Source organism: Leptopilina heterotoma, unplaced genomic scaffold (genome assembly GCF_015476425.1).
Source record: "Leptopilina heterotoma isolate Lh14 unplaced genomic scaffold, ASM1547642v1 Lhet_262, whole genome shotgun sequence".
Taxonomy (NCBI): Eukaryota; Metazoa; Arthropoda; class Insecta; order Hymenoptera; family Figitidae; genus Leptopilina; species Leptopilina heterotoma.
This window is the reverse complement of record NW_025110972.1, coordinates 730965-757340: the sequence shown is the minus strand read 5'-3', so window position 1 is coordinate 757340 and position 26376 is coordinate 730965. Positions and strand designations below refer to the sequence as shown.

Genomic DNA, 26376 nt, shown 5'->3' with positions numbered 1-26376 from the left:
TCTTATCTACGTCTATTCAAAATTTCTCATTATATGTTATGACAACTATTCTTAGAATGATAAGACTTAATTATATTTGAAATAATTTTAATGACTTTTTTTTACATAAAAAGTATAACAAAATATTTTAACTTTCTGTATTTTTTACTTCAACTTTCTTTAAGCGTAAGGCTTTGTGTCCCTCCCAATCTTTGGCATTGGGGATAGTAGTCTTTTTGTAAAATAAAATTTACTGCAAATTAAAACACCCGGATGAAACTAGCAGTCGTACTCAGCACCAATCTTTAGGCGTCAACCACTAATTAATGTAATTAACCACTTGAGCGGCAGTGCGTCAGAATTGGCGTCAGCGTGCAAGTGACAGAAGCGGCAAAAATGCGTAAAAGGCGTCAAAATTTGACTACTATTTTCTCATTCTGTAAGGAGATTTATAATATCACAACAAAGTATTTTTCTTTTTTAAAGTAAATGAGCAGATCTTTAAACGAAAAAATGCTTTTTTAAATATTTCGATTTCGTGAAGAAAAATTGGACTTTTTGTGGTAGAAATTGAAACGCCACTAATATCAAACTATTAAATATTGTTAGCTTTGATCCTTGAAAACTTATTTAAATATTTTAAAAAACATTTTTTTTGCTTACAGGTCTGTTCTTTCACTTTAAGAAAGAAAAATACTTTGTTGTGATATTATAAATCTCCTTACAGAATGAGAAAATAGTAGTCAAATTTTGACGCCTTTTTCGCATTTTTGCCGCTTCTGTCACTTGCACGCTGACGCCAATTCTGACGCCCTGCCGCTCAAGTGGTTAATAAATAAAAACTTACTAAATTTGCTATTTAGTGGATATTGATTCTCAAATAACAATACTCAATGGTTTTTTAAATCATTAAGTATTTCTAAATTTGAAGGAGAGGCATATTGATAGATGACGCCTAAACATTGATGCTGAGTACGACTGCTAGCTTCAGCCGACTAGTCAAAACACATAGAAACACATCAAAATCTATTTTTTCAGTGCACATTTAAAATTAAATTATACAGAAAACAGCAACAACATAGCACATTATTATTCACGTAAAACAGAAACCACAACGAATACTAAAATTCACAAAGAAAATGCACCATACGCTGACTGATCTAACGACGCCAAACGACGCGACGCCATTAGGCGCCATGTTACTTAACAGCTGGGCATTCATCGACGCATGCGCATATAACATCCTAGACCAAATCTAGACGGTCTTAATAACACCGTACTAGACGGACATATTTGACTTAGATTTTTTCTAATAAGCCCATCTGTTAAGTCACTGATTCGGGACTTGATGGACCGTCTAGAATTAGACGGACTTGATGATTGCTAATCGGGAAATCATTGGACTCTAGACTGCCTTAATATTTTTCCACACGGATATTTTAATAATATTTCCTAAAAAGAATTTAATTATTAAAAAACATTTTAATAAAATTGTATGCAAACTTTTAATTATTTCCTTAAATAATAAAAATTTCACATGAATTCAATTATTTACAAATTTTTTTTATAAATTTCTTCGTAATAATTCAATTATATTTTCATAAAAAATAATTAAAAATTCTAGAAAATAACAATTGAATTGAAATAAAAAAAAATAATGTTGAAGAAGTTACAGTAAGAATATTCTTATAATAGGGGAGACTGGGGCGAAAGGTTAAACTGTCAAAACAGTTAAAATTTATTATCTTTCGAACAGAAATAGTTAGAGCATTGCAATTTTAATTATAGAAGGGTGTTATCACTCTAAATGAATGCCCGGAGTTATGTGACATTCTGTTCATTTTTGTGGTGTCCATATTTAAATTTTTTTTCACCCTACTTTTGAAAATTTTTTCGTAAAAGAAAATATCGACTTTTAAGTATATTTTTTGAATTTATTCTCATCGCGATTGTTTCAGGTCCTTATTTGGATCCCCTGAAAAGATACGTAAAGGTACTTGCTAAATATTTTTAGCCAGATTTTTTATATTTGTTGTTAAAGCCAAAAATGCACCCTAGGGCGAAAAGTTAAATGTATTTTTATATGTTGTTAAAAATATTTTTTACATTTTTTGTTTTTTTGGGTTTATTTGTTCAAAAACTATTTTTTGTCATTAGGCAAGTACTCTGTCAAAAAACAAAACCGCTCACGTGAAATAAACCAAAATTTTTTTTATTTTTTGAAATTTTAGTTTATTAACTTTATAACTGTTTAGTTGAGACTCCCCCCAAACACGTGACATCATTTGTGAACAATCCCATATAATTTCAAAATTTTTTTAAAAATTCTTTGCAAGAATTAAATTATTTTTATAAATAATAACATTCTTCGTAAGAATTAAATTATAATTATAAATAGTAACAATATTTGTAGAAATACAATTATTTTTAAACAAAATTTTAATAAAATTTCACGAATGAATTTAATTATTTTCTAAAATTTGAATAAATTCTTCGAAACAGTTAAATTATTTTTTTAAAGTAGTAAAATCTTTGCAAAATTTCAATTATTTTCAAAAAAATTTCACGAAAAACTTCAATTTTTTTCTTAATTCGTTATATAAAATATTTCAAAAGAATTCAATTATTTTCCAAAATTTTAATAAATTCTTTGAAATAATTCAATTATATTTATAAATAGTAAAATTCTTTGCAAAAATTCAATTATTTTCAAAAAATTTCACAAAAGAATTTAATTTTTTTCTTAATTTGTTATAAAAATTTCAATATAATTCAATAATTTTCTAAATTTCTAATAAATTCTTCGAAAAAATTCAATTATTTTTAATACAATTTTAATAAAATTCCATTAAAAAATTGGATTTTTAAAAAAAATTTTAATAATATTTCTCAAAAAAGTTCAAATATTTCCTAAAATTAAAAGTATCAATAAAACTCCATTATTTTGAAAAAATTTTAAAGAAATTTTTAAAAAGAATTGAATTAAAATTTTCATTAAATTTTTAACAAAATTCTTGACAAGAATTTAATTACTTGCATAAATAATAAAATGGTTTAAAGGAATTCAATTGTTATCAAATTTTTTGATAAAATTCTTTGCAATAATTCGATGATTTTTAATACATTAATTTTAAAATTGAAAATATTGAAAAAAATTATTAAAAAAGTTAAGAAACAAAAAAGCAAATAACAACTAACTTTAAACTGCGAACAGATTACCGGAATACAACGATTATTAATATAGATTTTATACCAAATTTTATTATTAATCAATAATCTGCGTCAGGTCAATGAAAAGAGTCACGCTCACTTCTCTCTCTCTCTCTCTAGAGACGCATGCGCACGAACGTCTGTTTAGAATCAGCGCGCATGTGTGAAGAAACAAAGACAAAAGAGGGGACGTTAGGTACACTAGCCGACTCTTTCTATCGACCTGATGCATTTTTAGGTCTTTTGCATGCGGACTAATCATGAAAATGTTAATTAATAATTTTTATTACAAGAAGTACTAAGAAAAAATAATAATACTATATAGAAAAAAAATTAAATACTCTTCCTATTCAATATTTGAATGAATCAGAAAGTTTAAAAAATCGACGTACCGGAAAAGAATTTTTCTTTTTTGAATTTTCGATCCAGCACAGGCAAAATTGAGAAGACGAATGGTCCGCGGTGCCTCTTTACTAAGCGAGATATCCCCTAGGCGTACATGTATTTAAACGGGCGTTTAACATAATTCATCTACTTGCCTCTCGCGGTTCCTCTGTCTTTCTCGCACAAACACTTACATGATATGCCTTCTGTCGCGTGTCTGTCGCGGTCTACGTAAATCCTCTCCCCTATCGAACCCCCTTTTAATGCATCTTTTCTCTCTTTTTCATACTCTTACATCCAAAGATACATATTTACGTCAACGGTGCCACGCGCGGTAGTATAAAACCCTCATATAAATGCAAAGTGGGACCGCGTACCGAAGGAACCGGTACGGTTCATGTGGTGCGCAAAAAAAAGAATCTTTTTTTAAAATGAATACCCGCAGTTCTCGTGCGGGGTCGACAAGAGAAAAAAGAATACTCGACAAACACAAATTAGTCACTTGGAAAATGATTATGAAATAGAGGTAATAGCTCTCTGAAAGTGCTATTTAGTTGCCGCATATTGTGCGCTGATAAATATATAGTTAAGGGTTAGGCGCGCATCGAGGTGCGATTTATAATTATGAAGTTGAGAATTTAAGGGAATAGTCTCTCCTTCTCTTTTTTCTTTATTAATCTGTCTAATAAAATCCAGAAACTAAATATATATTATAATGACCAACATTTACGGTTCTTTACTGTGTGATTTTCGTATTAAAATCCGCACACACATTTCCAAAGAGGATTAATAATTCTTTTTGTACATTAACACTATTTGTTGTTTTATTAGCAAGGGGAATTACAGTTTTAGATTATGTTACCGTATATTCACCACATGTGAGGAATATAATTTCTCTCTATGCGAGGGGAATATTAATTTTTCAAATTGAAATTAAATTTACTCCCCACTTTCGTTTTTGTTTTCATTTTATTTTCCAAAATGCTTGTATTTAATGTCAGTAGATGTCGAAAGTTGTCATGGTTGAATGTATGATATTCAGTTTTTACGATTACCTTGAGCCGAGCACATGTATATATTATATCTCTAAAATAAAGTACTTTTATTCGAGCAATTCGTCTTATTAACAATGTAACACTTTTATATTTATTTATTATTATTCATCGAGATAGAAAAATAGAGAAAGCGAGTCTGTACGAATATAGACGATAGCGTCAGATCGATAGAAGGAGACAGAGTGTTAACGTCCTCTCTTCTTTCTCTCTCTCTCTCTCTCTCTTTCTCTCTAGAGACGCATGCGCACGACTGTTACCAGTAGCAAATGCGCATGTGCGACTATAAACGCACCAAGGCGCATGCGTCAAGAAACGAAGACAAAAGAGGCGACGTTAGCTAAACTAGCTGACTCTTTCTATCGACCTGATGCTTTTTCATAACTCTAGCATCCTCTACTCTTATATCTTCATGATTTTTATTTCATTATTATTACATTTTTATTTTAAATTATATATTTAACTAAATTAATTTAAATACTTTATCCTTATATATATATATATATATATATATATATATATATATATATATATATATATATATATATATATATATATATATATATATATATATATATAATAGGGGGGCTTCGCCCCCCTGCGCGCCAACCCCCTATCTCTATTTTTATATTTATTTTAATTTTTATAAATTTAAAGTAATTTTTTCTTAATATCAATGCATCTCAATAAATTGCATACAATACATGACAAAATACACATAGATTTTGACGTAATGTAACAATCGTTATGGACCTTTTTTATCTATATGTCAAAAATTAGATTAAACTTTGACATATATTTTGACCCATTTTAACCTATAGGTTAAAAAGACGTTAAATTTTAAATAGATTTTGATGTATCATAGATACGTTTATTAACCTTTATTGTCCCTTTCTAAGTTGTAGTTAAATAAAAGTCAAATTACACATAGATTATGACGTAACTAAATGAGGGAGTAAAAATAAAACGTCAAAATTAAGTCAAAATTATAGGTGTAAGAGCAAACACAATTTTAAAATTACCTTACATTGTTAGGTCAGATGCTAAACTTCACCTCATCATTAAGTCTGCGCGCAGAAATTGTTTGACAAATTTTGACGTCTATGTCAAAGCTGGCCTCAAACTTGACCTAAATTTTGAGGGTAGCGGGAATTCTTTGTCAAATTTTGATGTGTAGGTCAAAACTGCCCTCAAAATTGACCTAAATTTTGAGGGTAGCAGAAATTGTTTGTCAAACTTTCACGTCTAGCTCAAAACTGCCCTCAAAATTGACCTAAATTTTGAGGGTAGCGGGAATTCTTCGTCAATTTTTGATGCGTAGGTCAAAACTGCCCTTAAAATTCACCTAAATTTTGAGGGTAGCGGAAATTGTTTGTCAAATTTTGACGTCTAGGTCAAAACTGCCCTCAAAATTGAATTCTTTGTCAAATTTTGACGCCTAGGTCAAAACTTCCCTCAAAATTGACCTATATTAACGTAATGTGAGGCCGTTATTTATCCTCTTTTTGACCTACAGGTCAAAAAATAGGTCAAATTAGACATAGATTTTGACGTTATGTGAGGCCGTTATCCTCTTTTTGACCTATAGGTAAAAAAATTGGTCAATTTTGACATAAGTTTTGACGGCCCCTTTGGGATAGGGCGCCCTTACAGAATCTTGAAACAGCGGCGGCGGCGATATCTTTTTGTAATATAGATAGATATATATAAATACTCTCCATATTTCAATGAAAAATTAATACTTTACGTTCTGATTTCAGTAAACATTTTTTCTTCTCCTTTCTCTTCAACCATTGTTTCATCTTTCCCGCCGCAGAAGGATTATTAATGATCTGATCGAAGAGGCGCGCAGGTAGAGGCGAAAATATCAGGAGCAAGACAATAATGAAGCTGACACCTCTCGTCGGTTCGTTGTTGTTTTATTTTCAAAAAGGAAAAAAATTCTGATCAGTTGACTCAACTAATCAGCAAATGGAATATATAGACGGACCTTTCATATTGTTATTTTAGGCGCGGACCTTCTGATTTACGAATATCATCTCCTGATTCATTATTTCCATCCTATTTTTGACCTTGTTAATATTTTTTCTCTTTTTTGGTACAGATATATCTTATATGAAATAAACGCCCACTTTTGCGAATCTGAGATATAGAAGAAGGGATTTTTCAACCCCTCCTACTCATCTATATGTACGAATGAGGCGGAATTTTTTTCGAGTCTTTATTTTATGCCAGTGTTTATTACATTTATTAATTATTTTCAAATAGCAACTAACTTCTTGCTTATTTTTTTAAAATAAAATTAGCAATTTTAAAAATAACAGAATTTAAAAACTTTAATTTTAAATTTTTGTTGAAAACAGTGAAATATTCAATTTTGGAGAAATTACAAATAATTGCAGAAATTCAATTATTTTGAAAAGTAATAAAATTCTTCACATAAAATTCAATTATATTCCAAAATTAAAAAAAAAATTTCGTCAAAATCCCAATTATTTTTATAAATAACAAAATTTTTTCTCAAAGTTCAATTATTTTCAAAAATGTCAATAAAATTCTAGAAAATAATAATTGAAATGAAGAAAATAATTTTGAAGAAGTTAGACTAACAATATTTTTATCCTTTCTTAAAAAAGACATGGAGTGGAAAGGTCGAATGTATCGAAAAGTATCGAAGTAAAGAATGGGCAATGAGAATGTAAAATTTTAATAGAAGGGTGTTTTTAAAATTGTTTGTACATGTGAAGGTGGCGCTGCAGTCGTATGTTATTTAAAAAGAGCGCGAATATATAAATTTTATTTTTGTTAAGAGAAAGTACACATAACAAATCTTATTTTGCATTGTCAAAAAAACGTCAACATTTCAAATATAAATAAGCAAATTATTAACTAAAAAAATTTGAATATTATTATTAATGAAATAATGGACTTGGACAATGGACATATAAAAACTAGCACCGTAGACGGCCGCTTGCGGCCGTCGGAGGAGCTAGTAATATAAAATAATGATTTTATTACACGGTCATCTTTAATTATTATCTCCTATAATATTAACATATTCGTCGTCGTTTTGTCGTCCGTCGTTCGTGTATTTTCGTACTTCTTCGTTCGGTCGTTCGACTTTTATCATTTATCATTTATTCAGTGTCGTATATAAATATACTCATTGTACATACATATACGCATGCGCAGTAGTGTTCGGACAATGTTACACATGCGCAGTAGTGTTCTATAACTATAACGCATGCGCAGTAGTGTTCTACCAATGTCAGACATGCGCAGTAGTGTTCTGTCAATATTACGCATGCGCAGTAGTGTTCTATTACTATAACGCATACGCAGTAGTGTTCTATCACTATAACGCATGCGCAGTAGTGTTCTGTCTGTATCACGTATGCGCAGTAGTGTTCTATCTGTATCACGGATGCGCAACAATGGCTGTTTTCGGCACTCACCCAGGGTTAACCCCGAGTTAAATATTATCCAATCAAAAACATTCTGTTGGCCTAACTAATCACCATTAACCCGGAGTTAACTCGGGGCGAGTGCCGAAAACAGCCTATAACGCATGATCAGTAGTGTTCTATTACTATAACGCATGAGCAGTAGTGTTCTATCACTATTACGCATGCGCAGTAGTGTTCTATCACTATAAAGCATGCGAAGAACATTCAGAACTTCAAAATTTAATTTTTTAATCCACACACAATCTAAAAATTATTTTTCTACAATACAAAATTTCCAAAGCCCAAAATGTCCAAAATATGAAATTTCCAAAATAAAAAGTGTTGAATTGTAATATAAGTGAAAAGAATTAGATTATTGAGTATTGAGATTTAACAATTCTATTTCTGTGTAGGATATTTTTAAAAAATCATTATTTTCAATGTTGTACGAAAATTTAAATAACTTCTAAAAACATGAACACTTTTTATTGATCTTAGGCTTACTTTAAAGGTTATTTTCTACAGAATGGGAATTACTTGTAGACATTAACGTGTAATTTTCTCTTAGAAATTACAGGTCGGCAAAGTTATACACAAAAAATTCAATTTGAAATAATTTTTTTGTACAAAAAACTATCCTACAAAAAATATAAAATATGATATGATGTAAATTTTTCAAAAAAATTTAGTAAAAAAATATGTTTGAATTTTAAAAATTATTTTTCTGTTAACCCGTTGCCTGTTAACGACCGTTGGGTAGTAAACTTCTTAGCGCAAAATAAATGCAATTTCTTATATACCTAAATTATAAAATAAATTGTTTTATATCATTATCAACACACTATTGATTTCAATGATCCTAAATTAAGTAATAAATAAATGATTATTTATTATTTTTAAATAATATATAACAATTTAAAAACAAGTAAAATTTATGAAAATTTATTTTTAATTTAAGTCACATTTAGTGTATAAGGGTTTTTGGAGTCGGTGAATTCGAATTTGACCTTAAATTTTAAAAAATTCAAAATGGCGGACATAATTTTTTTAATTCATTTGGATTTTTATCAATTTCAGTACCTAAGGGTTTTTCAGGTCGCTGAATTTAAATTTGACCTTCATTTTTAAAAATTCAAAATAGTGGACATAATTTTTTAAATTCATTTGGATTTTTATCAATTTCAGTATCTAGGGGTATTTTGGGTCGCTGAATTTAAATTTGTCTTTTAAAATAAAAAATAATGAATTCAAAATGGGGGACGTAATTTTTTTAATTCATCCCGATTTTTATCAAATTTTGTACTCTATTCTATATCCTTTGCATTAGCTGATAAAACGAATTATGACCCCAGAATGTGCCGCGTGGAGGCTGCAAAGGTTTTACATTACACTTTCTGTTCTTTGTTTTTTTTTGTTTATAATATTTGTTTGAAATTTAAAAATTTTGTCCGACATATTGGATCCACCATTACGAATTTTTTTTATATAAATAAGGGAAATTCCACGTCAACACGGACCTAGCTCTAATCAAAAATTGCTTTGATGGATTTAAACGTTCTAGGGCTTAAAAGATTTCTACATTCATGTACTTCAAGATGCTGATGGGCGTTTTTTGTAAATTTTCATTTCCGATGCCAATAGAGCTGTCAAAAGTCAAAAGGTCCAAAAATCTCAAAATACTTTTATGAATTAAAAGCAAAAAACGGGGTAAATTATTTTGTAACTCATTCTTTAACAGTTTTTAGGGTCCCCGAATATAAATCTAAAGTTTTTTTTAAAATTCAAAATAGCGGATCCAATATGGCGGACAAAATTCAAATTTAAACAGATTCGATTAAAACTTGTTACTCGGGGGTTTTTAAGGCGCTAGCACAGCTCCTACTGCCTGCCTGCCTGCAGGTTGACATGGTAACACATAAGAGTAAGAGAGTCAGAAAATTCAAATTAAATGTTTTTTCTCTCTCACTCTTATGGCGCCTGCCTGCGCAGGCAGGCAGGCAGTAGAGGTGAGAGTGTACCTTTAGGGTCGCTGATTACGAATCTGAAGTCACTTTTAAAAAATTCAAAATTTAAAATGACGGAAAAAATTTTCAAATTTGATCCGATTTCCTTAAAGCGTGTTACTCGGAAGCTTATGGGGCCACAGATTACAAATATGAAATCACTTTTTAGAAATAAAAATGGCGGATCCAATAAGGTGGAAAATTTTTTTAATTTGATCAGATATAATTAAAACGTGTTATTCGGGGGTTTTTAAGGTATCTGATTATGAATCTGCAATCACAATTTAAAAATTGAAAATAGCGGATCCCATATGAATGAAAAAATGTCCAATTTTGATACTTTTCGCTTAAAGTTTGTAATAATAACAAATTGTTTACATTATACATAGAACAGTATGAAGCTAGAATTTTTTAAAAGTGACTTCAAATTCGCTATCAGATACGCTAAAAACCCCCGAGTAACACTTTTTAATTAAATCTGATCAAATTTAAAAATTTGTCCACCATATTGGATTCATCATTTTCAATTTCTACGAAGTAACTTCATATTCATAATCTGCGACCCCAAAAGCCCCCGAGTAACACCTTTTAATCGAATCTGATAAAATTTGAATTTTGTCCGCGATATTGGATCCGACATTTTAGATTTAAAAAAAAACTTTAGATTTATATTCGGGGACCTTAAAAAACTGTTAAAGAATGAGTTACAGAATAATTTACCTCGTTTTTTGCTTTTAATTCATAAAAGTATTTTGAGATTTTTGGACCTTTTGACTTTTGACAGCTCTATTGGCATCGGAAATGGAAATTTACAAAAAACGCCCATCAGCATCTTGAAGTACATGAATGTAGAAATCTTTTAAGCCCTAGAACGTTTAAATCTATCAAAGCAATTTTTGTTTAGAGCTCTGTCCGTGTTGACGTGCGGAGTGTCCCATAAATATTTAGTTATTTTAAAAAAATTATTTTATTGATGCAAATAAATATTTATTTGAATTAAAATCCATGCATTACTGAATCAAGTAATTTTCCTAATTGATTTAAAGCAATATTTATTAGATCCAATTATTCCATTCATTTGAACTTAAATAATTCGAATTTGCTACAAATAACTATTTATTTGATACTACAAATTAATATTTTATCGAATGGCGCTATCAGTTTTTTAGGAAAATCAATTTTTCTTCATTTGTTTATATCAAATTGTTTAAAAAAAATTTTTTAAACAAAATTTTTAACGTCAAAAAATATCATTAGACCCCATGCCAGGATCCCAATAATTACTTTTTTTATATCTGCGTTCCTGTGCCCATATGGGCATTAATGGGTTAAAAAAGGAAAATAATGTTTATAAAAAAGTTAAAAATATATTGTTAAACTGTTTATAATAATAATATATACGTATATAATTAATAAATGTATAGGGGCGAGCAGTAAAGGTCATATCATCTTTTAAAATACACTGATATAGGCGCTGCTTAGTTAGCTCAACGCACAAAAACTCGTAGCGCAAACTTCAAAAATTTTTTTCTCAAAAACATCAAAAAGCACGTTTTTAAAAATTTAACCACTTATTAAGGAAGGTTTAAATTTTGTGAGAATAATTTTTTTAGGAAATTCCATGATGTCCTTAGCATATATTTTTAACAATAAAAAATTATTGTTTAAACAAATTATTAAAAATTTAATTTTTCTTAACTTTTTTTTTAATATTATAAAAAATTGACATTTTCTCTACAATTTTGAATAAATGACTTTTTCTTGTAGAATCAATAATTTTCGAAATAAAAATTCTTAAAAAAGTCATTTTTTTCAGTTTCCAATTTTTCAAATCTAAATATCTTTCAAAAAAAATTTTTTTTTGAAAAACTGTTTGGCATAATTATTTAGTATCCCAAATACTACAAAATGACCAAATTTAAGAAAAATCGGTGATCCACCATTTGCTTTTCGTATAGAACTGCCCTCAAGTAAATATTTACTTAAATCAAATAAGTAAAAACAAATAAGTTGAAATACAACCGAACGAGGGTTTATAGAAAATAATTATTTGAAAATGTTTAATTTTGCTATAAAAAAATTAACATTATTTAAACAATAGAAAATTTAGTTATTTTTCTCCCATATAACAAATTTATTTTTATTTTAAGAAAATCAATATATTTCACTTGTCTGTAAACGAAGAAAATGTATTTTAATACTTTTTTCTGATAAAAAAGATTTTTTCAAATGCGCAACAAAACACATTTAAACATTGGAACTAATAAAAATTTTTAAATGTAAGAATTATAAAAATTAAATTGAGGCCTTGGATCCAATAACTCGCCCGACGCTCGGAGGAACGCGCAACTACCAGTCAGTGAGCAGTGAGCGCCTCTGGGCCACTCACTGCTACCCGACTGGCATTAGCGCGAGTCTCCGAGCGTCGGGCGAGTTATTGGATCCAAGGCCTCAATTAATGTTTGTTTTACATTGTAATATTTCCAAACAAAATTTTTGTCTCCAAAAACTTTTATAATAATAATAATAATAATAAAAAACCTTAGAAGGGACTGGAGTTTTTGCAAAGTCGAAGAGGAAGAACTCTTCACACTTAGTGAACTACAAAAAGCAGGCAAAAGATTAAAAACTGGCAAGGCGCCTGGAATCGATGGGATAAGTAACGAGATCCTAAAGTTGGTAATCGACACTTCACCCCAGATTTTGCTTCGATGCTTCAATCTTTGCCTTGAGAGAGGAGAGTTCTTCCGCGACTGGAAGCGACAGAGGTTAGTCCTCCTGAGGAAAGGTGAAAAACCTATAGATAAAGTCTCATCATACAGGCCTATATGCCTGCTAGATACGATGGGTAAACTTCTAGAAGATATGGTTCTGCAAAGAATGCAAAGCCACTTGACCGAAGAGAATCGTCTATCCGATCACCAATTTGGTTTCCGTAAAGGCAAGTCCACAGTTGATGCCATCCAGGCAGTTGTGGACATAGCCAAAGCAGGAAAAAACAAATTGGGACCTGGGAAAAAGAAGAGCTTCTGCGCGTTGGTAGCAATTGACATACGCAACGCGTTCAATTCCGCCAGATGGAAAGATCTCATCGAGTCGATGAAAAAGAAAAACATGCCGCCCTACTTGTTGCGGATAATGGATAATTATCTTAGCGACAGGTGGGTTATATATGAGGGAGACACCTGCACTCTTAGGGAAGAGATGCAGCGTGGGGCTCCTCAAGGCTCGAGGGTGGGTCCATTTGTATGGAATGTATCTTATGATGATTTTCTGCGAATGGATCTGCCCGAAGGTGCGGTGATCGTCGGCTTTGCAGACGACGCGTTGTTCGTGTGCACTGCCGAAAGTGAGGAGGCTCTTGGGACATTGGTGAACGAATGTCTGCGACTAGCAAAAAGCTGGATACCAGAGGTCTTGAAATGGCCCTGGAAAAGACCGAAGCACTGCTGATCACAGACAGACGTGGTTATGAGCTCCCACGAATCGTGATAGACGGATTCGAGGTCAAGTGGAGTAAGCAAATTAAATATCTTGGTGTGGAGTTGGATGGAAGGTTAAACTTCCACCACCACATGGCTACGGCGTCAAATAAGGCGATCGAGTGTGCGGCTAATCTTTCACGGTTAATGCCGAACGTAGGCGGACCCCGTGAACAAAAACGGAGACTGGTGGCGAGTGTCGCCCACGCTAAAATGCTCTATGCAGCACCAGCGTGGGCCCCATCCCTGAGAAGTAAAAGATGTGTGACCATCTGTGAAAAGGTACTGTCGGCGCAGAGATCGATAACAACGCGTATCATCTCTGCATATAAGACGGTATCTACGAGTGCTGTGCAGGTCCTTGCAAGTGTCCCGCCAGCAGATCTTTTGGCGAGGGAAAGGGAAGAAATGTTTCTCTTTTCTAAAGAAAGCAGTTCCTTGGATGAGGAAATAAGACCAAGCAAGGGCCTCATCAGCAAAGAAGCGAGGCACAGGATCATAGAAAGATGGCAAGAAAGATGGGATGGTGAGGAAAAAGGTCGATGGACTTATCGCCTTATTCCGGCACTCGCCACCTGGATAAATAGGAAACACGGTCAGGTTTCCTATTATGTGACTCAGGCGCTCACAGGTCACGGGTGTTTTAACTCGTACCTGTGTCGCTTTAAATTACGCTAGGACGAGGTGTGTGCATATTGCCAGTTCCCTGAGGACAACGCGGAGCACACCCTCTTCTCATGCAGAAAATGGGACTTGGAGAGGCGGGCCATGTTCGAAGGTGTAAACAGTCAAGTTACACCGGAGAACATGGTATCGCTGATGACCCAGTCAGAAGAGAATTGGCGGCAAGTCGAGAACTTCATAATCTCGGTTATGTCGAGGAAGGATCTCGACGGCCGCCAAAAAGCGTAATTTAAACAGCTTTTAATTTTGTACGTTTGTCTTTTATTAATTTATTTTGTGATTTATTTGTCCTTATACATTTTTTAATTGTTTGTGTTTTTTATTCATCTTTGTACAGTTCTATGTTTTTAATATTTTATACGCGTTTATTTTTTCTTTTTTTTATATATCCGTTTGTAATTTTATCTTTTGACTTTTTAAACTTCTTAAAAATTTTTGTTTTTTTTTATTGTCGTGCTGTAAATTCCGCTAAGACCATGAAATAGTTTTAATCATCTTTTTAACTACGGACGCAGGAAAACCGCAGTGAGAAGAAGAAGGTCGCATTAGGACAGAGTTGGAGCGCCACCCTCGAAGGCTAAAGTCTTACGACAGTTCCTAGGGAGGGTAAAGGGCTCCAGAAGAAGGGTTACGGGTTTTAGTGGGTCGGGCTGGTAGTAGGTCGCCAGTGTATTAAATTTAATTTTTTATAGATTTATTTTTCTTTTTTTTATTTCCTTTTGTTTTATCATACCAACCCCACATAACCTTGGAGCGCGGAATCCAAGGTATCTGTAGGCAGATTTCCCAAAATTCCCTTAGCAAAAAAAAATAATAATAATAATAATAATAAACATCCATCATGAGCGATTGTAAAAACGAGGAAGAGTACCTGCGGGGTAATGCTACGGCTAAATTCCTCACTGGTTCCGATCGTCAAGCGCATAGCGTGGGGACGGTGGCCAGTGGCCCAAGGATGCAGGAGGGCAACAACGCGTTGGGAGTGCCACAGATCATCGTGGACAGGGCGGAGAGACGAGGGAGTACGAGCAGCGTGACGAGTCAAGCCAGCTGCATTTCTGTATTCAGTAATGCTTCTGCGATTGACATTGCTAGCTGCAATGAACATCGAGATGAATGCGTGAAGCTGCGGGCGGAAGAGGCAGCAAGCATTCTAGAAATGGAAGAAGAGGTCAGCAAGATGCTGAAGTCCTGCGAAGTCCAGAAGAATGTCAATAGGATAATTAAGGATGGACTTAGAAGCATAACATCGCTCATACGGGATGTGAAGGAGAAGCACGCAGCAGCGTCCAGAAAAGATGAGAAGTTCTACCAGGGGTTAGCCTGGTCAGAGGATGCACGAAAGGACCGAAGAATGAGACGTGACCGTTTTAATGCAGTAATGCTTAAAAACGTTGTCCTGGAGTCTCAGAAGCGGAAGAGAAGTGATCCTGAGAGTACGAAGGACCCAAAAAAGAAGAGGGAGGAGGGACCTTCTAGAAGGTCCAAAGGTAACGAGACCAAACCGGCACCAAAGCCAAATCCAGTTAAGAAGGGAAGAGCCACAGTGGTCGTCAAAGTGGCTGAAGGAGCTACCTTCGCCGAAGTGCTGGCGAAAGTTCGAAAAGAGGCTGACCTGGAGGCCAGTCAGACAAGGGTTGTGGGAACTTTACCCACCAAAAAGGGAGACCTGCTCATTAAAATTGGGGGGTCTTCAAACAAGAAGTTGTTCACCGAAGAGGTGACAAATGTGATCGGCGATCTGGGTAAGGTGCAGATGGCGGACCGGCGAACTACGTTGGAAATCCGCGATATGGATGCCCTTACAGAAAAAGATGACGTACTGTGTGCCCTGGAGAAAATTTCTACGGTACCAGCAGGAAGTAGAAAGGTGACGGTTCTAGGACCAAACAAGCGAGGAGTAAAGCTCGCTGTCGTGGTCACCAATCAGGAAGACGCTGATAAGCTGGAGAAAATTGGGCACATAAAGATTGGGTTCGTCTCCTGCAAGATAAGAAGCAGAACTATGGTCACAAGGTGTCATAAGTGCCTTGACTATGGCCATCTAGGTAGAGATTGCCAAGGTGTAGATAGGTCAGCTGCGTGCTTCAAGTGCGGAGAAGCTGGCCATAAGGCAGCAGATTATAAGAAGAGCTCATGCTGCTTCTTATGCCAGGCAAAGTTCGGCGAGAAGGAGAATATCCAGCATGTCGCCGGATCAGGAGGTTGCAAGGTCTTCAGAACTGCCCTCGAGGAAGCAAAGAAGACTTTGTCAAGGACAAGGAGGAAATAATGCCAGAACAAGAGCGGCAAGAGACGGAAGACAATGTTGACCGGAGGAGTCCAGTGCTCAGCTGTGTGTGAGTGTGGGGGGGGGAGGAAATCATTTAGTTTTCCTCTAACCCACGTTCCCACAAAGCTAGAGCGGATTAAGGCCCAGTTAAGGAGTAGGACAAGGGGACCACCATTTGCGAAGTTGAAGGCCTGACGGTAGTTCCGCAGGTAGATCAAGTGTCCCAAATTAAGACGGGAGTGGTTTTTAGTGGGTAGACCAGAACAAGAGCGGTCACCCCCACATAACCTGGAATTCATTACCCAGGTATCTGAATTCGCAGATTTTCCACTTCCGACTACAAAAAAAATAAATAAATAATAATAATAATAATAATAATAATAATAATAATACTTAAAAAAACAAATTTCATAATAATAACAATAATTTAAAATTAATTAAATCAATTTAATTAATATTATATAATTATATTATAATAATTATAATTATATATACAGGCAAACCTCGCTACGGCGGAAAGGAATTAGACGATTTCGCCGTAGAGAGGTTCGTTAAAATGCTATTAGTGAGTTAACGTTTAGGGATGTATCAACCATTTTAAATCATATGATCTTTAAATATGAAATAGAAGTTATGATAATTTATTAATAATAGAGTTGTGCAAAAAGCTCGAGGCTCGAGCGAGCTTTTTCGAGCTTTTCATTTTTCGGGCCGAGCCGAGCCGAGCCTAATCAGTTCGAGCTCGAGCCGAGTTCGAGCCGAGCCGAGCTGTGTAAAAAGCTCGAATAGTTTCGAGTACTTGAGTTAATTCGAGTACTCGAATTTTTCGAGCACTCGAGGGAATTCGAGTACTCGAATTTTTTCGAGCTCTGAGTAAATTCGAGTTCTAGAGAAAATTCATAGAATTTTCGCATTTATTATATTTAGCAAATAGAAATATTGATTCAGTAATTCAAAAAAATTCGAAATTTTTTACTTATTAATAGTTTTTTTAGTAAGTCAAAAGCTCGAATCCATTCGAGTACTCGAAAAATTCGAGTACTCGAATTCACTCGAGTGCTCGAATTTAATCGAGTACTCGAATTTACCCGAGTACTCGAATTTTTCGAGTACTCGAAGTCACTCGAGTACTCGAAAATTTCGAGTACTCGATACATCGAGCCGGCTCGGGCTCGGCTCGGCTCGGCCCGAAAAAATTTCGGCTCGGCTCGGCTCGACTTTTCGAGCTTTTTGCACATCTCTAATTAATAACCTTTTTCAAAATATGTATTAAAAATCATTGAATTCTTGCAAAGAATTCTGTCAAAAAATTTGAGAATAATTGAATTCCTTTGCAGAATTTTATTATTTATGAAAATAATCGAATTCTTGCGAAAAATTTAATTAAAATTTATAAAAATCCTAATTAAATTCTTTTGAAGAATATCTTTAAACATTTTTAAAATAATGGAGTTTCTTTAATAGTTATAATTGAAAATTTTGAAAGTAATTGAATTAGGAGAGAGTGGGGCAAACCGGACCGGTGGGTAAACCGGACCCCCCTCAATATTTCCGAAATGGCGAAATTGGAAAAAGTGTTGTTTACAAATTTAAAACAACCATGTTTAGTAAACCTTATTTTTTCAATCTGACAATTTTAGCTTGCGTTTGTGCGACGAAGGGAGCAAAAGTTTTTTTTTTAGTTTTTTCTACACTTTTACGAATTTTTTCTTAAGGAAATTCTGAGGAAATCGTGTAATGTTTCCAAATATTAGGTCTTAGGTTTTGAAGGTACACACCTCAGGAATATTTAGGTACCACCAAAAACTTTGATGAATTTGCAAAGCGTTTCTTTTTGACAAACATTTATTCTCAAAATGGGCCTGTGGGGCAAACCGGACCGATTTCGGTCCGGTTTAACTGTTTGATTTCATTGGTTCTTTAGAAAAATGAAAAGGGCCCATTTTGTCGGTCATTTGCAAAAGTAATCCGTATTTTAAAAATGGAGGTATAGAAAAATTTAAAACCTCTTGATTTTTCATCTCTAAGGTATCCTGGACTGTAAACAATTCTTATCTGAATAAATTCTCAGAAGAACCAGAGATATTGATGTTAGAGTCTTTTTTTCGTAATTATCGAAATGGAAATTTGTATATTTCGTCAATGTTTTCATAACAGAGACTGTCAAAATTTTTTAAATAAGTTCAATATCTATTCTTTTTCTTCAAATGACACAATAAAATTGTACCTAATCATTAATCCTGTAAAAAAATGGTTTTTTAATAGAAAAACTGTCCTTTTTAGAAAAGGGCCCATATTGTCGGTCTCTCGTACTTAAGTACGAAATTTTTCAAAATTAAGAGGGGGGAAGGTTTTAAAAATTTTAAACTTATTGGTTTTTCATCTTTTAGGTACCCTGGACTGTAAACAATTCTTATCTGAATAACTTTCCAGAAGAACCAGAGATATTGATGTTAGAATCTTTTTTTCGTAATTGTCGAAATGAAAATTTTAATATTGCGTCAATTTTTTCATAATAGAGACTGTCAAAAATTTTTAAATAAGTTTAATATCTATTCTTTTTCTTCAAATAACACAATAAAATTGTACCTAATCATTTATCTTGTAAAAAAATGGTTTTTTAATAGAAAAACTGTCCTTTTTAGAAAAGGGCCCATATTGTCGGTTTTTAAATTAATTAATTAATTAATTAAGGGGAGGGGGTGGTTCTAAAAATTTAAAACCTGTTGGTTTTTTATCTTCAAGGTGCCCTGAACTAGAAACAATTCTTATCTGAATAACTTCCAAGAAGAACCAGAGATACAACAATTAGTTGGTATCGCAATCTTTAATTCCGTTTTTCTCGAAATGAGGTTTTTGGCGTTCTGAACTTTGAAATTCCGTAACTCAGCGAATTTTCAACCAAAAAAGTTCTAAGACCACTCAAAATTCTCCAAATTTTGCCAGGATTACGCCCATGTAGATAACTCCAATAGTGCCAAAATGGGCCCTTTTCATGTGGACGTCCACATTTATTTAATTAAAATTCAATCCCGTATTATTATTTTCATTACTACAACCATTATTTACATGATTCTTTATGTTTTTTATTATTGTAGATTATGTAAATGCAATATTATAAGTAAAAAACCAAACGGTCCGGTTTACCCCAGGGGGTGGGGCAAACCGGACCGTTTGCAAAAATTTTTTAAAGTTAACACAGCAACTAAACGATAAACGATATAGTATAGGTATCTCTGGGAAAAAGTTGCGCAATTAAATGATCTTTCAAACAAGCCGTCGAAAAATGAAATCGGTTGATTCGTTTAGTCACAAGATTTAAAAAAACCGTTAGGGGGTCCGGTTTGCCCCACTTTCCCTTATACAAAGAATTTTTTCAACTTTTTAAAATAATCGTGTCTGTTAATACGTAATTTTAAATTTTTGATTTTTAAAGTTTATTAAAATTGTATTGAAAATAATTGAATTCCTCAGGAGAATTTTATTATTTATAAAAATTAATTTAATTTTTGCGATGAATTTTAAATATAATTATTTTTTTAAAAATTACTTTGATTTGAAATTCTATTTATTTTATTATTTTTCATGTTTATTTTTTATAATATATATAAAATATATCACAAAATAAACAAAAATTATAAATCAAATATAAATTAAATAATTTAAATAAAAGAACATCCATATAAAAATTACAATTCGAAACTTTTCGGCCCTGAATTTCATGGCACTCACACAGTCACAACTCTCACTGATATAATCCCTTCTACTTCTACCTGGCGAGTTTCCGCCGTATAGAAGTCCGCCGTAGCGAGGTTTGCCTGTATATAATTATATTTTTGTAAGTTCGTTGGCACTTAAATAAATAAATAAATTATAGTTATATATATATATATATAATAATTTAACAGTAAAGATGCTATTAAATAAATAATAAAAATTAAATATTATAATAATAATGTATAATAATAAAAATTTATGTAAGTGGAAATAAATAAGTAAAATGTCTTCCAAGCGAGCGAGGAATATGACGCTAGTAAAACATGAAGAAATCGATCACTCCGAGTCTTCGACTCGGAGCAATCATTAATGTCTTGATTCCTGTGGAAAAATAAGAATAATTAAATATTTACACTGCAAGCCCGATCAGCGGTCAGCTCCGGGGGTGCTCGACCGCTGATCGGGCGTAAACATATAGGACCGTACGAACTGTTTTATGATGGGTTACCATTACTTGACTACTGAATTTTTTTTTAAGGGGCCAGAGCGTCTTTAATGTATACGCTACTGCCACAACTTTTCGACTCCCTCGTGGCCCCTCGCCCGCCCCATCAACAAACGACGTAAACAAGTGACCACTGATCGGGTGACCGCTGATCGGGCTTGCAGTGTATTTAAAAAAACATTTATTGATGTTTTCGAATAATTTTACAATTAAAGAAATTTGTCAATAAACTTAACAGAACATTTTTTTGAGTAAAATTTTTTCCTTTATTTTCAAAAAATTTTAAATATTTCAATTTCATTTTCTACTAAAATTTGTAATTCACAAATAGAATTTATAAACATTTTTTTCCTGTATTTTAAAAAAACTTTGAATTTTATTAAAGCAATTGTAATTAAGAAATAGGTAGATGAAGTGAACCAAATTATTTCCTTTTATGAAAGTTGAGAATTTTCTTCAAAAATAGTAAGAAAGGGGAAAATGTTCAAGGAGAAAAATATAAAGTAACTTTTACTACTTTTATAGTAAAACATTTCTGGTAACTTTTACTACTTTCGGAGTAAATTTTGCTACGTTTCAAGTAAATTTTCCAAATTTTTTACAAATATGTTCTTGAACGTAGTCAAATATACTATTCGAACGTAGCAAAATTTACTTCGAAAGTAGTAAAAGTTACCAGAAATGTAATGTAATGTAAAAATGTAAGAATTTTATTATCATTATTACGGAAATGCGACGCCACGATTTGAACCCTTAGTCGTATATAGTGTTGTCTATCTTTTATGGAGCCATCAACCTTGGGAGCTGCGCCTAGACGCGCTCGACAAAGGGAGGCTATGAAAGTCTCTTGCAAAGTATTATGTATATATTGTCCTGACGCGAAATAGTCATTATAATAATCAAATTATTTATTATATAAATGTTGAATGACTTTTCTTCGATCGACAGTTAAAAATGAATTAATTTAATGTAATAATCGCAAATTAATAAGGAATAAAATATTATCTTTTTGTCAAATTATAAAAATTAATGTTATATTCATTAAAATTATACATCTCCGAACTAAAGTAAAGTTAAATTAAAATTTTGCATAAGACAAAAAATAAAAATAAACTAAATCTGTTACAGTATCAAATATAAGAAACATGTGTACCATACTCTATTCTTCTTTTCAGTCTAAAATTATTCACTACTAAAATGCAATATAATTAAAAAATAGTTTTTATTGAAACTATTTTTAAGCTTAAAAAATGATTCAGCTATACTTTTAGGACTTAAAATCATATTCTTATAAGGTTAAAATTCAGTCAATGCTAGTTATAATGTAAAAAACCTCAGCTGAAATCACAAAATGAATATCTGTAAAATTCTTTGAGTTTTATACTGTGATTTCGCAAACAATTTACTGTAAATAAAAAGTACAATTTTTTTTGCTGTGAATTATTCAAATACAATGAAATTTTGCTATATCCCAATGGGAAATGCCAGTGTAGTGCCGATGTTCACCACTGGCTTAGTACTCAGACGATTGTTCGGCGTAGTCTAGCCGAGCCTCGACAATTAGTGCTTGGGCAGTACAGAATTTTTGTTTCGCCAAAGCTTGGACAAGCCACGGCGGCAAGTGCTGGCTGAGTATAGAAAAATTGTTCACAACGCTCTTTGCCAACATTGCTTTTTTGACATAAACTTGAACAAAATTATAAAAAAAGTTTATGAATGTTTATAAATATAAATTTATTCAAAAAATTAATATTTTACTTTTTGGTTGTTCATTTTTTATTCTTATTAAATTTAATAATAACAATTTAACACAATTGTCTAATTTTGTAAATAATAAATTATTTAAACAAATTAAAATTATAAACAAAATTTAAACTTTAATCTCAGTAATAATTTGGTTCCTATTAAAATACTATTATACTTCTTTTACTATGAAAAAAAAATTATTAAAAAATTACCACGTAATTTAAGAATTACGTAAAATGTTAAATGCAATAAGTAAAGTAATTTAATTTAATTATTAAAAATTTAGTTTAATTTATTTTATTTCAATTTATTATTTCTAACGTGTCCCAATTTTTTTCTCATCTTTGACTCAATAGTTGTATGTCTGAATGATACTGAGATATTAATACTTTACTGTACACATGTGTCGTTAGCACAGTGGTTAGAGCGTTAGTCTGTTAGTCCGTAGGTCGTCGGTTCGATTCCCCTCGTCAGCAATTTTGTTTATTTTCATAGGTTTGCGATATTTCTAGATTCCAATCGTTAGGTACTAAAATATGAAAATCTAATGCACACTTACTGTAATTGTTTATTATTTAATTTTTAAATGTTATAAACAATTTTTTTCTACTTCATTTACTATATCCATTGTTAGTCTCCATCTTTAATACAATTTCTTTAAGAAGAGAAATATTTTATGAATAATAACTATTTATTAATATTATTTACCATTTTGTTGTTAAATTATTTATAATTATGAATTTACGACTAATTAATAGCAATACGGCATTTATTGCGGCAATATTCTCAGCCAGCACTAGTCCAGTGCTGCGCCAGCGCTGTCTGGCAGCACTGACAGACAGTACTTCGGCAGCGCCAGACGGCGTTATCATCCCAGTGCCATGCCAGTGCTGGCTCTCAGCCTTGCCGCCAGTGCTGCCAGTGCTGGCGCAGTACTACGCCAGTTGTAAATTTCCCATTGGGATTTGTAAGGTTTTACTGTAAAAATTACAACATTTTTGTGAAATTTACTACATTTATGTGTTATTACAGCAAAAACTGTAAATTCACAGTACGTTTGTACTGTAAAGTTGCTGTAAAATTACAGAAATTTCTATCAGTGTAGGTCTCACGTGTGGACATAATATAAAAGTATTTTTAGCCTAATTCATAAAGTTTAACTGCATTTTTTTCGATTTTTAATTTTTGTAGAGTTTTTTGAAAATTTTGTTGAAAAATGTAGAAGTAACTTTAAAGTATTGTTACAACTTGTAGAGCATTAAAAAACGCTTTGATTGACGTATTTTTGAATCTAATTCGATCATAAATTGAACCGCCGGATCGCAGAAGAGCATATAGCCAATGTAATTCAAATGGGCTATATGCCCTTCTACGATCTGGCGGTTCAATTTCGAAATTATTGGTATTTTAAAAACCAAGAATTGTGGAAAATGATATTTTCTCAACTTTTTTGTTTGAAAACTGTTCTTTAAATTTTAAACTATAATAACTATCTTGTAGGGCATTTAAAAATACATTGATTGACCCAAGATTTAATCACTTTTACCACACTGAGAAAACTGGAGTATTGGACTAAACATCTGGAGGGACAAATCGTTCATATTTGAGAGTTAGCTATTGGATAACAATCTAAATGTTCAAATTCACCATTGACATATATTCGTGCCATTTCTCTAACAGAGGGACAAATTAACCATCTTGAGAAATCCCTTCCTTATCCGGCGCGAAATGAATAAATATGTCAACCTAACCCCTAAATTAAATACATAAAATGTCAGAAAAATAATTTCGCGCGCATCAGATCGTACACATTTTCTGCGCAACTTTTAACCCTCAGATATAATGGGAGAGAATATACAAGTAGATTTCCATTATCAATTCAAAATTTATTTTAGAAGGACTATTTAACTCTCTTCATAAGCAAAGGAAACATACACTTTTTGAACCTCTGAATTTGACTCTCCAGTTTTCTCAGTGCATATTTTAAAAAGTTATTCATATATTTCTATGATTATATTATCTCTACACGGAGAGAAATTTGGTAGGATTAATGCTCGAAACTTTTCATATATTTTTTCCATAGATTCTTTGATGCTAAAATCCTAACAGAGAGCCCTATGTATTGCTCGAGTCCGCCTGAATATTAGGTGAAGTCGACTGATATTCAGGCGGACCTCTTATACTTTTCGAAGTGTCTATGCTATATTGTTCATGAAATGAGCACCAAAATTATAACAAAAATATACAACTTGTTATTAGTTACTTTATTTATTAACTATTTATTGTTTTTTTCTATTATCTATTTCTCGGACTGATATTAGAAAGAAAGAATAGTATATCAAAGTGGCAATTGATTTAGATAACAATTATTTAATACAGATAAATAAACACACGTTTTTTATTTCTAAATTTAGTTCGAGGCTGAATTTAGAAATAAAAAGTATTAAAAGCGTGAGTCCGAGGCCCTTTATAACAACAAAAAAATAATATCAATAAATATTAACAAATAATAATAGCAATAAATAATTAAAGAAAAAAAATGCAAATTAATTTCTCCTTCTCTATCTCAAAAAGGATAGGAACAGAAATGAAAAACAATTTTCAACATTCCAATTAATTCACATGGTTAGATTCTCTCGAAAAATTTTTTTCCATGTTTTTAAGTTGTCATCAATCGCAACTTTTATTATCATGAGCCAGAAGCTCGTAAAGAAACGGCGCGTATGAAGTATCATATACTCGCAGTGGGGTGGGTTATAATGCAGCATCCAAGTAATTACTGCGTCACAGGGAAGCTTTATGGCCGAGCACTACCACGAGTATTAATTTTCTCTCGCACTGTGGTGGTCATAGTATACACTACAACTATAAACCAGTGTAGAAACTAAAGAGCAAAATACGCATATATACATACAATCAAAAAAGAGAGAAAGATTTAGAGGAAAAAAAAATACATATATATATAAATATATATATATATATATATATGTGTGTATGTATAGGAGAGAACACACAAGAGATGGGGAGAAAAATTACCGGCAGATAAAGAAGAAAGAAAGATGAGTATATGGTGTCTACAAATGGCAAGATTGCCAAGAGGACTTTTGCGATTTTATCATCCGCTCGTTTCGCCCTCGTGTCCATAGTTTCTCTCTTTTTCTTCTTCTCTATCTCTCTTTCTCCCTTTATCAACCTCTTCAACTTACTGTCTGGTATTAATTATAATCATAACCAGAGGTAGAAAATTCTCTATGATTTGCTGTAATTAATGACCGACTACTCAATGGAAAATGATTGTCACTAAAAGTTTTATTAAGAAGTAGTAACAGCAGCTGAAAATTATCCGCTCGTCTCTGCAGTGTGAGCGATGATCATTATAAGCGCGCACTGTTTTTGTCATTTTTGTTTTTATTACTAAAAATCCTAAATGCACACTCTTTATATGGAATAAATGATAAGAATCGAATAATACAGCGCACCTACGTGGAAATAGTTTCATTAATTCTGAAATAATGATTCAAAACAAAACGATAGTCATTATTTCAAACGATTATCATTTATTATAGGCTGTACCAAATTTGGAATCGCAGAGTAATTTTTCTTCTTCTCTTCTATACTCAATTCTCTACACTTAAATTTCTGTACAATAATATGTCGAAAAGCAAAATTTATGATTATCAAAATAATAATTCATCTGAAAAATAATTTCTTTTGGATAATAAAATTTTAATGGGAGTTGGAAATAAAAGAGTAAGAAAAAGGAGAAGAAAAAGAAGAGAAAAAAGAAAAAAAGTGGAGAAGAATGAGTATTAGAAGAAAAATGGTAAAGGTGAAGAAAAAAATGGGGATGCTCAAAAAAATAAAAGAGGAAGAAAAAGGAGAAGAATAATAGGGAA

General features: G+C 32.2%; 1 protein-coding gene across 4 annotated transcripts in view; it reads left to right on the top strand.

The window, feature by feature from the left end:
* The window catches only part of LOC122503436 (L-lactate dehydrogenase A chain-like), a 208507-nt gene that overhangs the window by 57323 nt on the left and 124808 nt on the right, over nucleotides 1-26376 (top strand). For 2 of the 4 annotated variants that reach the window (XM_043613978.1, XM_043613976.1), the window contains exon 2: nucleotides 6386-6531. The exons of the other annotated variants lie outside the window; for them this stretch is intronic. The gene's annotated coding sequence lies outside the window, so the exon portion shown is untranslated. The remainder of the gene's footprint in view (nucleotides 1-6385; nucleotides 6532-26376) is intronic. 4 annotated transcript variants of the gene reach the window in all.